At 36.2% G+C, this 15,593-nt stretch overlaps 1 protein-coding gene across 1 annotated transcript in view; it reads right to left on the reverse strand.

The window, feature by feature from the left end:
• The window catches only part of SYT1 (synaptotagmin 1), a 399,219-nt gene that overhangs the window by 263,308 nt on the left and 120,318 nt on the right, over positions 1–15,593 (reverse strand). The window lies entirely within an intron of this gene.

A 15,593-nucleotide genomic window follows, 5' to 3' on the forward strand; every position in this document is an offset into this window, starting at 1 on the left:
ACATGATGGCTGAGATCTGCGCGAGGGGATAGGAAAGGGAAGCATTCAGAAAGCACACAAATACAGGAGTGCCTCTCCGGAGAAGATCAGCAACATCAACAAAGGGTTAATTTGACACAGAATGGATAAAGAAGTAAAGTACTGAATCATAGCTGAATTGGATTCTATTTATCTAAAGCTGAATGATTTTGAAGTACAATCCTATAATGAAATGAACTGAACATCTTAGTTTTATACTTGGTTTAGTTTTCAGTATTTTCAAGGGTATCTTAAAGACAGCATGGTGACAAAGTAAAAAACATATCAGGGGTATTAGTTTAAGAAGCCGTTTTTGTTACTATTTTAAAATTTTTACTTAGTCATTTTCATTTTGTTTGAAAGGCCTAGATACAGAAAGATCTGCCATGTCTGATTCTTTCCTCTAAAGTTCACAATATCCAGGGTTGTCAGTCTTCCATTTTTTCCAGGTAATTTTCCAATTACTTGTGTCATCATCTGCTAACTTCCAGAGCAAGCATGAGCATAAGGTTGGACTGGGAACAAGGAATAGGGTCTTGAACCATATACTCTAATCTGGTTTGCTGGAGTACCAAATAATTAATGACTTAACCACTACTCCAAATGCTCACCACGATATCTACATGTTAAATTGCAAAATGTATTGCTTAATCTATTTTAATTTCCTTTTAAAAGATTTATTCACCTATCTTTATTGAAAAGGCAGATTTACAGAGAAAAGGAATGACAACAAGATCTGTCCACTGGTTCACTTCCCAAGTAGCCACAATGGCCGGGGCTGAGCCCATCCAAAGCCAGGAACCAGGAGCTCCCTCTGCGTCTCTCATGTGGGTTCAGGGTTCTAAGGCTTTAGGTTATCCTCTATTGCTTTCCCAGACCACAAGCAGAGCGCTGGATGGGAAATGGTGCAGGCTGATACAGGAAACTGGATGTGCAAGGCGAGGATTTAGCCACTAAGCTATCGCACTGGGCCCGCACTGTTTAATCTAAATACAGTCATATTTTACAGTCTATACTAAAACAAATTTCTTCAGGCACATAGGAAGATCCCAGGCAATGTTTTCCCCAGCTGCACTTCTGTTGACCAGCTATAGAGCAATGATGTGACTGAGTGAAAGCTTGTCACTTTGATTTGCTTTCCCAGGTTCAGGAAGCAAAAGCTTTTAATTGGTTCTTTAATTTTTTTTTTAAATGTTAAATACTCTCACTAAGATCTGCTTTGTTCAGAGACTCTACCCCTGGGAAGTTCCTGGACTTCTGCAGTCTTACACATTGCAGAAGAATATGCCTTCTCCTACAACCACTTACCCCTGTGTCCTGTAGCCCCCAAACTAAAGGCATGGAGTTGAATGAAAACATGTTTGTGTGAAAGTCTTTTCCCACTGAAAACTAGATGCGCAAGTCTACCTACCGGGTTGTTCCACCCTTTTCTCCCACTGTGCCGCGTCACAAAATGACCTGTTGAATAATCACTTATGAATATCAAAATTAGTTCCCTACGTGACAAGATTACACCATAGTCTTCTTTATTTCTTAAGTAGCAGACTATTTATTTATCTTGATGGTTATGCCAAAAAGGTGTAACTTAATTTAGGAATTGATGAAATTGAATTTTAACAGGAACCTACTAAACAATATTTCATAAATGCCTTGATTATCATGATGTTGGAAGTCCTGGATGAATTTTTACCCTCAGCATTTTCAAAGTAAAATTGATGAATAAAATCATATATATTTAAGGTATACAAAAGATAGTTGATTGATTTATTTATACACTGTGAAATGATGGCTGTTAGTTAACATATTAATTACCTAATTTAACTACCACTTATTTTTGTACTGAGAACATCTCTCAGCTAATTTCAAACACATAGTACATTATTAAGTCTAGTCATCATGCTGAATGTCAAATTCCCAGAATTTAAGCATCTCATGATGGAACATTTATTACTTTGTGACTAACAAATGAATTTACCCTCCCTCACCATTGGTCTCAGCCATTCTACCTTGTGTCAAAGGATATGCACATAATACCTATTCATTAAACCTTTGCTACTCATTTATTAGTACGTGAGAAAAGCTTGAAATTATCCTACACTTATAATTAAATAAACTTAGAAATATGTAGTCTAAACGAATGAAATGTGATGAATAGGACTGATTGAAATTTTACTTTATATGGGTAAATCTGAACATCTTTTGATTATTATTGATAGCACTTGTCCATTTTCCTGCCACACTAGAGATTTTTGCTTTTCATTTGTTGAACACTTCCTTTAGTAGAGTATTAAGCCTTTTACTATAATACAAATTAAAAGTATCATTCCCAAAATAATAAGTTAAAAAATAAGTTCAGTGCAAAATGAAGGAGCACTCTTTGTATTCAATATGGGCAATGTCTTGGAGAGTTTCATTTCCTACTTTTGTGAAACTACAATCAAATCTTGCTATGTACCAATCGTCAGAGTGTACAAAGTGCAAAATCTTCACCGACACCCTGACATTTTCATTTAGCTTCTGCTGAATACCCAGTCAACTCTTCCAACATTCTGGAAAGTGTTCCTCAGCATTTACCTTGTCATTTTGATGATGCGATGCTTCCTACAATCAAACAGCAATTGTCAGGGCTCCTTTGCTTTTACAGTAATTCAAATACGCTTTTGTGAACTTGAATTACTTGTGCTGATGGAGGAAAATGATTTATTTCTTTTTCATGCTTACATATTTCTCAGGTAAAGGAAGACGATTACTCAGTTTATATATACACAACAGTGTTTTAAAACTTTCCAAGTTAAAATGAGGTTAGATTTGAGTTTGGCATCCTACAACATAGAAACTTTTATGTGATATCTGAGGCAAAGTCCAGAGTCATAGCGAAATCAAAATGCTGAAATTTTAGGGGAAGGTATGGCAGAATATCTAGAGCACGGGTGACACTTCCAGACTCTAGAATAACAGAAGAATTCTAACACAGATGTCAGTAATCCAGGGACACGACCAGACTCATAACTGCAGCTAGGTATCACTCTGGAGTTCTGCTCCCTCTGTTGGAGATCTCTATCAGATGCTTTGCTGTCTCTTCAAGCTTTACCTTTTTAAAACTGTGCTCATAATTTTCCTTCCAAAACTCATTATTCTTTTCATGGCTTGTATTTCAAATAAAATTACTGCCATTGTTTTCATCATTAAGATACCAACACAATATTTAAATTATATTTTGCACATATGTTTCTTCCATTTGCCATTCACTGGTGTCTCTTTTCCATTGACGGCATCTTTCCAAGTTGAGATTTATCACCTAATCTTGAGGTTAGTAATGCCAAGGAAGAAACACCTAAGGAACACTTTAATAGCGTTTCAATTGGTAGCAAACACCACTTGAATAACCATACTCCTAAGGACGCTAGCATTTAACCATAGAAACAAAAATTAAGCAAAACTCAAATCTCCACTTAAAAGGAGCAAATATTTCAACTAAACCCTCATAGTAGCAGAAACAAGCAACTAGCTTGATGCCGTTAACCCTCTTAATTATCTCTCTTTTATTATACTAATATTTCTATTAGTAGTAACTACTTGATTGATGAAATAATCCTGGCAAAACGATTTGTTCTTTTTACCTTTCCATCTGGAACAACTAAGATAAATGATTATCAGTGTTATTTTAGAAATTGAAATCTATAAAATTTGCATTTTGTAAGAGTAATAAATATATTATTAACTCATTATTGGTCTTACACGTGTTAGAATTTGGTGTATAACATATTTTCATGTGCAGAATGTTCTATGACACGTCAAAATGGGTTAAAAATTTATTCAAAATTAAAGCTCCATGAAGCAGCTTTAAATCACCAAATTTTCTCTAAAGAACTCTATGATTGATCAGAACATAATTACTGAAGTAATGAGAAATTAGAAATCTCTAAAGCATATAATTTCTAAGAGGCTTCCTAGCTTTAGTATCCTGATTTTTCAGTTTTCGTGTGTACACATACATATACAACTGTCTAATGGGAATAAGAGGCGGTATAATGGAATACACTCAAATGATCACAATTCAAAATAATTTGCAGTTAGAAAGACCTTGAAGGTCACCTCTTCTCTGATAATTTTGTATATGAGTAGACCAAGGACCAGAGTGTGGGATCTCAGTCTGCAGTGTGGGGCATCTCCAAATTCTATACAACGTCCTTTCCAGGACTCAACCGGATTGCACTGCATTACTACAATGACTATTTGTTGTGCTCTTGCTATAGTGATGTGTGTTAAAGACTATGAAGTGGCTGGGATTTTGGCCTACTTCTAAGACAAAAAATTACTGCGCTGCACATCGATAGATGCTGTCAGAAGTCATGAGAGTCTGGTGTCAAAGACAATGGGTTTTACTCATGACCAAACATCACTAGTTTCATAATTGTACAAGTTCACCTTGATATATCAACTTGCATGGATAGCATATGGTAAGATTAGGCCCAGAGTGGTAGCCTAGTGGCTGAAGTCCCCACCTTGATATGGCTGGATCTCATGTGGGTGATAGTTCATATCCCAGCTACTCAACTTCCCTTCCAGCCCCCTGATTGTGGCCTGGGAAAGCTGTCAAGGACAGCCCTTGTCCTTGCGACCCTGTACCCACAGGGGAAACCTAGAGGAAGCTCCTGGGTCCTGGCTTTGTATTGGCTCAGCTCTGGCCATTTGTGGCCACTGAGGCAGCGAGCCAGTGGATGGAGGATCTTTCTATCTCTCCTGTCTGTGAATCTGCCTTTCCAACAAAAATAAATTTGTTTTTAAAAGAATATGGCATGGTCTGGAGAAAATGACATGTACATTTTGAGTTGGTATTATAAGTGAGAAATCCTAAATTCAGTAAAGCAAATCTTAATGATGGAATGTGAACAAGTGATCTTATCTTTTCTTCCAGATTTCTACTCTGAAAAAAGGCATTTCCTGGTGAGTTTTTCTATCACGTACAGCCTGGAGTTTCTGCTTTTTTTTTATGTTTAAGGGGAGTTTATCTACTCTTAAAAAGGTTCCTGAAAAAGATCTGCAAAATTCCAAGATATTTTATCAAATGTACAGAGATTGTATATATATATATATGGGGTGCTGTTATTCCTCAATATTGCATAATTTGTTTAATATATTATCAGAACACATGTATCTACCTCTTTAAACAATTATCATTTCTTTATGATGAAACATTGAAAATCATTTCTAGCTTTTTTTAAAAGAGAAATCACCCATCCTAGTGAGATTCAAATCTAATCTTGAACATTTTATCTGATCAGCATTACTTTACTAGCTTTCATATCTAATGCTAGCATGTTTAAAGTTTAACATGTTGCTAAGGCAAAAACATTTTCTCACCAGAGTACCCCAAAAGGAAGGAGAGAGAAGGTGGTTTCAAGAATATAAGCAAAGACTACTTTTTTAGAACATAAAGTCACATTGATGCATTTTAAATGAAAATGAATGGAAATCTTGCATTTCATATATTTTGATGATTCTGTGACACAAACTGTAAAATACGTCCTTTATATTGGAAAATATAGAATTTCTAGGAAAATGTTCTTTATGTTTCTCATTTATGTACTATCTGCAGTCAGTAGAACATAGGCTTAAAAGTTAAGTGTGACCAAGTGTAATTCTAAAGGGCGGGAAGACTGAAATTTTCCCTATTTCAAAATCAAATCTTATCATATCCATCTATAATAGTAATCTCTCACACATTTTTCTACCTTATCAATGGATTTACATAACTTATCTCTGTATGGCAAGGCAACTATATGTATTAAGTAGATGAGTTTAATAATGTTGATACTACTTGTCCCCTTGACATGATCCAATATTTATTTCTAAGGAAGGCCCTTTTTAGTATTCTTAACAAAATCAGCAGTTGTTCTTTTATATTAGCTTTTCCTCTCTGTTGAAGATGAAAGACTTATGAAAATACAAACAACCACAGTCTATCTTCCCAAGTAGAGAGAGAAAAAAAGCAAACAGAGACACAAAACCATTGTGGGATTGTTATTTTGATGCCCACTCTTCCACATACTATTCATGAAAGCTTTGGTACTACTAAAGTATTTAGTAACCTTAGTGCTCTGAGTAGGTACTATCATTGCCATTTTACAGCTAAGGAGTCCGTTTTGGAAACAGTATATGAATTTTCCAAATTCACATGACAGCTACATGCAAAATTCATACTATACAAACCATATTGGGTTCAGTGCTGTTGCTCTTAAAGGTTACTGAGCTCCTTAATCAAAGTGTTTTTGTGACTGAAACATACTATTTTTTCATATATTTCATAACCAGAATGACATTAAGAGCAAAACCAGTGTAAGCATGGAGTAGGCAGTCACTTGACAGAAACACAATCTATGAGAGGCACTATTATTTATCATGATATACACAAAAACGAAGAAAATTTTCTTTATCAGAACTTCATTGCACTTTTGGGATAAATATTCTCATAAGAAGCTTTGGTTATGGGAGCAAGGCTCTAAGAGATTAAGCTTAATGTAGCTCTACTTCTGTCGGAAGCTGAATCTATAGAATTCTTCAATACTCATTGTGTTGAATATAATGAGAAATTTCCGCAGCCACAGTTTTAACTGAGAGGCAATGTTTTGGGTTCTGAAAGTAGCTTGCAGCTCAGCCACAGCAGCCTCCTTCTGATGAGCTGTGTTATTCAAGAGCATACAGCCATGATTGAGAATGACACAGAATTAGCTTACGGGTTAAATTTCATGCCGAAAGTCAGTTTTAATAAATCCAAAATAGATTCTATAGTGCTAACAAACAAATACAGAGTCTATGTCTTCAGAAGACACCGTCCTGACTACAATCTGTGTTTGAAATGATAACAGACTGATATTATATGTTTTTAGTTCACCCTTGTTTTGTTCAAACATTAATCCAAGACATATAGGATCAAATCAAATTTCAGGCCTTACAGCTGTTCTTATCAACACCGTTTTGAGGTGTCCAGACACCTTAATGAGATCATTTGACACTGCGCATAATAATCCTTCAGAGGGACTATTTCACTAGAATTATTTAGATAACAAATTTTGCATAGATTAACATTTTTGTCACTGACTATATAAGTGGATCATATAATCGGAATATAAGCTACATACTTAAAATATGTTAATAGTAATTTTTTCTAGTCTTTGATACCTAATTATAGATTTGCTCTTCTAGAAGATAATACTCCTTCATAGTAACCCATTTAATAGCCATTAAATTAGTGAAAAGATAGCCTTTTCTTTCATGGAGCTTTCATTCTTAAGGAGTTTGGATGACAGTAAAAGAACAGGAAATATGCCACATGGTGACAAGTGCTAAAAAGAAAATTAAGAAGCTGGATTAGGAATGTGGTGAGTGACAGGCTTGTTTCCCAAGAGGAAGTTCATAAGGCACCTTGTGTGGCTTTTATACATACAGGCAGAAATTTGGGGCTGCTTACTTTCCAAAGCATAAACGTCCCTAATTCAAGGACATAGTACCTTTTAACAAAGTGCATGATGATATGAGAGTAGTTGGAGGAATGACAATTTTAACAATAATTCTATAGTTAGGAAAAGCTGGGAAACTCTGAACACTTTGTTGCTTTACAATGTTTGTCAAAGAAGAAGGATGGCTCAACTGGCTCAACACACCCTGCAAGCTTCAGGATCCCATATGTGTGCCGGCTCATGTCCCAGATACTCCATTTCCCATCAAGCTGCCTGCTTATGGCCTGGGAAATCAGTAGAGGATGGCTCATGACCTTGGGACTCTGCACCTGCATAGGATACTGGGAAGAGGCTCCTGCCTTAGTCAGAATCAGCTCAGGTAGGGCCTTGAAACCACGTGGGGAGTGAACTAGCAGATGGAATAACCTCTTCTGCTCTCGTTAAATCTGATATGAGTTTCTAATAAAAATAAATAAGTCTTAAAAATTTTTCTAAACTAGGAGGAGGAGGAAAAGTTGGTATGTTCTTTTGCCATTTTGGTGGCTTCTACGCACTTTTCTTGCAGATTTTGCGACTTATCCTTCTGTGATAAAGCAATTTGTTGAAACACACTCCACTAAGATAAAAATGTCATATCAAACTCTACACATGCTAATGCTAATTGTTCCCATGTTACAGAATCACAGAGACAAAGGTGAAAAAATAGGTAAAATATTTTTTGCTTTATATGAGTTCTTGGGTATCTTTACTCTTATTTTTTGTTCCTGGTTTAATCTCTATATTTTTCCTTCTTCGGTTTCATTGAAGTTAATCAAGACTGTAAGAATCAAATCACTCCACATTTGATTGTCAAGGCTTTATGAACTAGGCATTTGATAATCACAAAAAAGTAGTTTGTATGTGTGTACTCAATAAATATGAGGACTGTTGAAAACATTTTAATTTATTGGTATCTGATTTATCAAAAATTACTAGGTTAAGCTGGATTTCATTATCAAAGATGCAAAAATAAGTCTTTATAAAACTAGCCATAGCACAGGATATTTCTTTTAGCTAGATGGGGGAAAGGTATAATAAGAGTATATACATAAAAGTAGTGGATTCTGGTGCATGCACACAGGGTTAAGCGGCCATTGGGGAAGCTTACACCTCACACCAAAGTGCCTCGGTTAGAGACAGTCTCTGCTTCTTATCCAGCATCCACATAATATGTACCCAAGGAGGAAGCAGTGATGGCTCAGGTTCTTGCGTCACTGACAATCACAGGAGAGACCCCGATTAACATCTGTCGCCAGGGTTTTGTCTGGCTCAGCTCTCAAGTTGAAAGCATTTGAGGGTTGAACCAGCAGGTGAAAATTCTTTTCTCTCACTTTGCTTTTCAAACAGATCTTATAAAAGTGAACTTTTTTAAAAAAAAGTACAGGGTTTATGCAGTGAATGTTTTTGCACACATTTAAATAAACAGAATTGCGTACAGTGACTGGAACATGGACTTGAATCAGTCAATTCTATGAACTTCAGCTTCTTCATTTACTGAATGGAGGTGATACTTACAGGTTGGGACATGAAAGGCAGGTTTTCTTATTTTTGAACTAAGTATCTACTTTGCTTCTTACAGGCTTCTTTCCCCTGATTTCTGCAGTGATTAAGGAATATGAAAATCAAGTCTATATTTATAATGGATCATTTATCCTTATCTATTGTCTAATACCATTTTAGATTTACACTCTGTTGTATGCATAGATGTGCCTAGCTCTGATTTTAGAAAGAGGAATTTTTGAAAAAATCATTTATTTATTTGTTTGAAAAGCAGAGTAACAGAAGGAGAGGGATATGGAATTTTTAGAATTCATTCACTATCCAAGTGATTGAAATCACCAAGGGCTGATGAGGTTAATGCCAGAAGTTAAGCATGGTCTCCACCTCTCCCCTCTGAATATCACATGCTTTCATCACTCTCATTTCACTGGCACATCAAAAGGAGCTAGAGTGGAAGCAGAGTAGCCAGGACTAGAAGTGGTGTCAGGGGACATGGCAGCTCAAGTTGCAAGGCCACAAAATGCCAGTTCCCGGACAGAGACCTTTACAAACAGTGGAGAACCTCAAAGGTCTAAATCCACAGTAAGGCATCAACATAAGTACCACAGATACCATAACAGCTTTCAAAAGTTCATTAAAATGCATATTGTGAATATGCAAGGATTTCAAAAATGCTTGCACCAGAAAATTTCTTTTAATTAAATCTTTTGGTGCACCTTTGTAGAAGGGAATTTCCGATAGGTTTTTTGCCTAGGATTCAACTAAACTCCATTTGGTTAGTGTCAGGCATGCAGATAACTGGTAAATCAGTTTCAAGCCTTTAAAATACATTTTGTTCTTTTCTTCAAAACTGAATTAAGCACACATATTTCTGTGGGTGGCTGAAGAAGTTGTCTCCATAAAAGAGTCCAATTTTCTCTTGTAAAACCAAGTTCTTCTCACATCAAAATTCTTCACTTTCAGTGAAATTGCTTTTAAAAATGATGAATGTTAATGATCACACCACTTGGGAGGTGTCATCATTTATTAAAAAATCAAGCAAGGGGTCCAGAACAGTAGCCTAATGGCTAAACTCCTTGCCTTGCAGGCTCCGGGATCCCATATGGGTGCTGGTTCATGTCATGGCTGCTCCAGGTTCCATCTAGCTTCCTGCTTGTGGCCTGACAAAGCAGTAGAAGATGGCCCAAAGCCTTGGGACCCTGCACCTACATGGGAGACCTGGAGGAAGCTTATGGCTCCTGGTTTTGGATTGGCCCAGCTTCGGCATTGTGGCTACTTGGGAAGTGAACCAGAGGATGGAAGATCCTTCTATTTCATTGTCTCTGTGTATATATATCTTTCCAATAAAAAATAAAATAAAATAAAATACAGCAAGCTGGATTAATAATTGGAATTAAAGCCTAGAGGCTTTGACAGCATGGAAAGTACAAAAACCGTATTTCTCAAAAGAACTGAAAAAAATATTTACAAAGATTCTGAGACACTCAAGCAAAACCTTAAATATCATCGTACTTCACTCTGGACTCTGAATATCATCACACTTCAAATCTCAATCAAATTTATTTAACTTTATAAGTAATGAAGTGAATAAACTTATGCATATGTGGAAGCAGAAATACTTGCTTTACTGATCATATTTGGAAGCTGAGCCAGATATATTCCGGTCCTATAGTCAATCTTGAGCAGACTTTTAAAAAATAACAAAGTTCAGATACTAACTTGGAATATGAAGTTCTTTATTGAATTTCTTTTTTAAGGAATATCATCTCTTTCCTATAGCTTTTTGTGCCTAATTATGAGTAGTGACATTTGAAGAAATAAGAATATATTCAAGGTACATGATATAGATCTATAATTTGCAAGATTTTAGAAATGTTTCCAGAAAATGTAAGACAGAACACATCTACTTCAACAAGCGCTAACAGCAAAGATAGGGAGGAAACATTTCTGCTAACACGCACACTTAAAACAGTTTTCTTTAGTTCCCCTTCATTATAACAGGACTTTTTTACTTTTCATTTTTGTTTATATCCAATTACCATGTATCAGGAACTTAGCAAATGCTGGTTAAATTCCATCTACTATGATGCACATTATAAATTTACGGACAAGTTCTTTATATTTAAGCAAATACAAGGCTGACTTGTTTATATATGTTCTGTCTTTGGGTCATTACAGACACTACTTGGATTCTAGTACTTTTTAAAAGTTCTAATAGTGTCTTAGGTAACACTATTGTGTCTCAAGACACAAATTTAGAGACTGGTTGCTCAATAATGGTCACTGCCTTGATCCTACATTAACACAAAAACATATGTAGCCACAGACTGAAGTGCCAAATGGAAAGCTTCTTTGATGAATCCCCACTTCTGGAGTCGGTGAGCAGTTAAAGCGCTGAGCGTATCAGTTTTCCTTTCTTTTCCGATCTATTGATGCTACCAAGAGCTGCCTTTACATTTGATTCAAAATTGTTCACATATTAGAGACCTCCAACAGAGAAAGGGAATCATCCTCCCTCAGTTAACATATGAGATTGTCTACTTCTACAGAGCAAAATAAGTCACTTAAAAATTCCAGAAGTGTCTGGGAAAGAGACAGTTTGAAATGTATTCCCTGGAAGTTGAATTTACTCTGGGATTCAGCAGGGCAACGAGCCATATGAATGAAGACATCAGATGCTCAGGACTGGAAGATGGGTTGCCAGAGGGAGAGCAGAAGAGATGGACTGGGAGATATTTCAAGGAAAACAATTAGTTCTCAACCCTGGTGCACACATTTACATATGGAGAACAATGAGAGGATGCTCAAGGACTCCAAATTCTGTGCAGGCCAATTTGAATTTATACATAAATGATTTTTACCATTTTGAAATCATCTAGGTTACCACACAGAGCACTGTCTCATAGTTCTAAATTAGCATTTGATGGCTTTTTAAAAGGAATTTTCAACATACAGTGGGATGTCTACCAATATCAGAACCCTTGAGCTTCAAGGCTGACAATTGACTGGCTCATGACAAGAGTAAGTGGACTGTTATTACTTATGATTTTCAACCAAAAGTGAGGAATTTGGATCAGATGTTGACTGTATTACCTTCTAGAACAATAGAAAAATCTAAAGCAATTTCAAGAAATATTGCATAACTTGCTGATAGACATTTTCAGCTTATTTTTAAAAATGTTTATATGTCTCTTGGCTGATGTATCCAGTTGACGAAAGCTAAAGTGTCTGGTAAAAAAAAAAAAACTGAAAAAAAACATGTAATACAAGCTCAGTTTTACTAAAAAAAAAGTGTTACTTATATTTAATTATATACTGTGAGTGTGAAATACTATTAAATACTAATTAAAAAACATGGAAAGCTCTTCTAAGATCTGTTTCCTCTCAAATTTTGAAACTAATTTTAAAAAGTATGCATTAATTATTTCTGATTTGAGGGAATTTTCATCACCACTTGAAGGACATTCTGGCCTGGTTAAACATTTTTCTCCCCTAAGCCCAGGCACTTTGTGTGGTGATATTTTCCTTAACAAGTGGAAGGAGTTGGGAGTGAGGGAGCAGAAAATCTTGCTTTTGGGAAGGCCTCTGGATGCAGTGCCTCGCTTGACTGGCCAGTCCACTCTCTTGGATCCTGCTGCTCCACTGCAGGTCTTTTAAAGGCAGTTGGGACCTTCGCTACTTCTAGCTATATTGGGGATTAAGAAAAGGAGAAAAGAGATGATGGTTTTCCCTTCAGTGCTTGGAAAATGCATAATTAGCTTCCATCCTTCTCCAGGGAAGAACAAAGCTATTTAAGTAATAGCTTGGGGAGGGGGCATAAAAACAACTGATGAATTAATTTAGGAAGTAAAGAAATCTTCCAAAATAAGATGAATATTTCTCTTTGTAGGAGTCCTACGGTTTTCAAGCTTATTCGCAAGCACCTATTTCTGCTAAGTTCTAACCCAATAGTGTCAGATCAGCTCTAGAGACACTTAGTTAACAGCTGCCAAAATATAATCCCCTTTAGATTTTTGTAAGTGTGAGTCAGTGGAGGAGTTCTGGTAAGGCGATATTTACTGAATCTTACAGAAGAAAGAAGAATCAGCTAGAAATAGTGAAGGTAGAGAGAAATACTTTGTAGATGAAGGAATATTATGACTAAAGAAAAATTAGAAGTTTGTGTATAGACTGTAAATTAAGGATCAAGGATGGAAGAAAATAGGAGTCAGATCACAAAGGCTTGTTGCGGGGCTCAGCTTGTTTCCTATTGGAAATGGAAACTCACTGGACGTTTTCATAAAGGAAAAGGAAAATGATGAATTTGCATTTTTTTCATAGATTTGGACTGCAATCAAGTGTTATTCAGAATAGATGTGGTTAAGACTAAACATGGGAGAACCTGGGAAGAGTATAGCAAGAGATGAGGACAGACATTATTAAGGAATGCTGGTCTCTCCAGTGAAACTGGACAGTTTTCAGGAATTTATTCAGGATCTCATGCATGAGGGACAAAAGAAAAATGAGCTGTCCTCCTACCTTGAAGGGATGGTACCAAATGCAGGGCATAGAACAGGGAGCATAGGAAATTTGAAAGAGGACATTTGCAGAATGAAAATATTCATGTAAAGGGGGATACTGAGTTGGCAATTGCACAATAGGTCTGAGGTTTAGGATACTGAAAATAGTGGAAAATAATGGATTTGGAAATAATTTGAGTATATAATTAGCAACTAGAACTAAAGAAAGATATGTACATTAAGCACCCCAGAAAACAAGTTTTGGACAAAACCCAACTTATTATTTGAAATTCATATAATAGCTACTTCATTTTTTTCCTCTGGTACTTAGAAGAGATCACACATCTATGTTGTTTCAAAATTTCGTAGTTCACTAAATGCTCCCTTTTCTGCTTTCTGATTTTTGTACCAGTGCTATTTTCTTTATTACAGTGGCAGTGATAAACCAGAATTTGAAACAAGAGCCGACAGACAGTATGCCATTAGCCTTTCTAACCAATACTAGCACGTGAAAATTACAAGCAGACATTGATGACATGGCTTGTCATTTCAACCTTCATGAACAACTTTTTAAAATATTGCACTTGAAAAGTATGTATTCTGATCATGATCAACCCAACTTTTGTGATCTGTCCCAGTAGACTGCTGTTTATAGATTTCTAGAAATACCACTCCTAAATTAAAAAGTTTTAGCTACAGTGTGACATTGTATAACCAACAGCACACAAACACAAGCCAGCGAATGACTCATTCCTATATGCTATTCACAACTGCAAGGTAGTAGATAAGTGAGAATGTAGCTCAGGAATAAAAACCTTATCAAGTACCATGCTAGATACCTTGTGCTATTATTAAATTATTTGATGGACTCAGTACGCAGCGAAAAGAGTAGAGAGCAGATGGGCAAAGAGGTGGCTCTGTGGTATGAATTTTTCAAACCAGTTTCTTAGCTCAGTATCAATTTATTCGGTAACCACAGGTATTTTAAGTTGATGATAGCCATTTGTGGAAAATTTGTGAACATTTAGACTATAACCCCCCGACTCTGAAAATTACAAGTTTTAAGCTCTTATAACAAGAGTTATGTAGTATTTCATCCAACAGTAAACATCAGCATTTATGATATCTGGTCACTATCAGGTTTTGAATATGACCTAGCTCCTACATATCCTATGATTAGTTTGAAATCTTCTTGCAATCCACCAGGATGCTTTAAATGTGTCATGGGAAAATGAATTAAAATATGTTAATCTAATGCAAAACAGTTTTTAAAATCATGCATACAAGGTCTCTTCAAAATGATCATGAAAATATATGTTATATGAAAAACAGCACAGAGGTAAACATTTTTGCACCAAGATAAGCCTAGGTTTCATTTCTGCTTTCCGTGAACATTTTGAATGGCTCTGTATTTCATCTTCTGTATATTTTGCTGGTTCTTTTTCCTTTTTAATATAAAAACCCAGTGAGCTGCCTATTGCGCTCCACTCCGTGAGGAAGCCAGAGTCCACCAGGCCTGAAGTTGGTCTTGCTGACAAGGGATTGATCACTTCCATGCTCCTATGCAGAAGCTTTCCGCCTGATCTGAGTTTACTCTCAGAGAGTGATGGTGTGGAACTGCAGTCAGCAGTCATTGACTGTGGAGTTGGTTGCTCCTTCGGAAATTGAAATAAATTGGCTGAGGGAATGTGCGGAACAGCGGTTGGTGAATTTAACACGGAGTACTGTGGGCCCTCACAAGTAATGAGTGCATTATGCTAAGGCAGAAAAAAAAGGCAAAGGGAAAACCCACTTAAGAACACTGGATTTCTCCATATGAATCAAGATATCAAAAATGTAAACAGATCTTTTATGATTTAATGGTAGCTGGAGTAAATAGGGAATTTCATCTGTCTCTGAATGATTTTATTGGAACCTCTATCTTCCACTAGCGTGTCCTTTATATTAGTGGTAGATTAACCTCTCCAATAGCAGGAATTTCAAGAACCAATTCACAAACCTAAGAATTTATCCTTTGTTCAGTAAAGCAATGCATTAAAACTGTGCCCTGTCTCACTCACTGATTTTTATTATCCAC

Source organism: Ochotona curzoniae, unplaced genomic scaffold (assembly GCF_017591425.1).
Source record: "Ochotona curzoniae isolate NIBS_2020 unplaced genomic scaffold, NIBS_Ocur_1.0 contig_1014, whole genome shotgun sequence".
Classification (NCBI taxonomy): Eukaryota; Metazoa; Chordata; class Mammalia; order Lagomorpha; family Ochotonidae; genus Ochotona; species Ochotona curzoniae.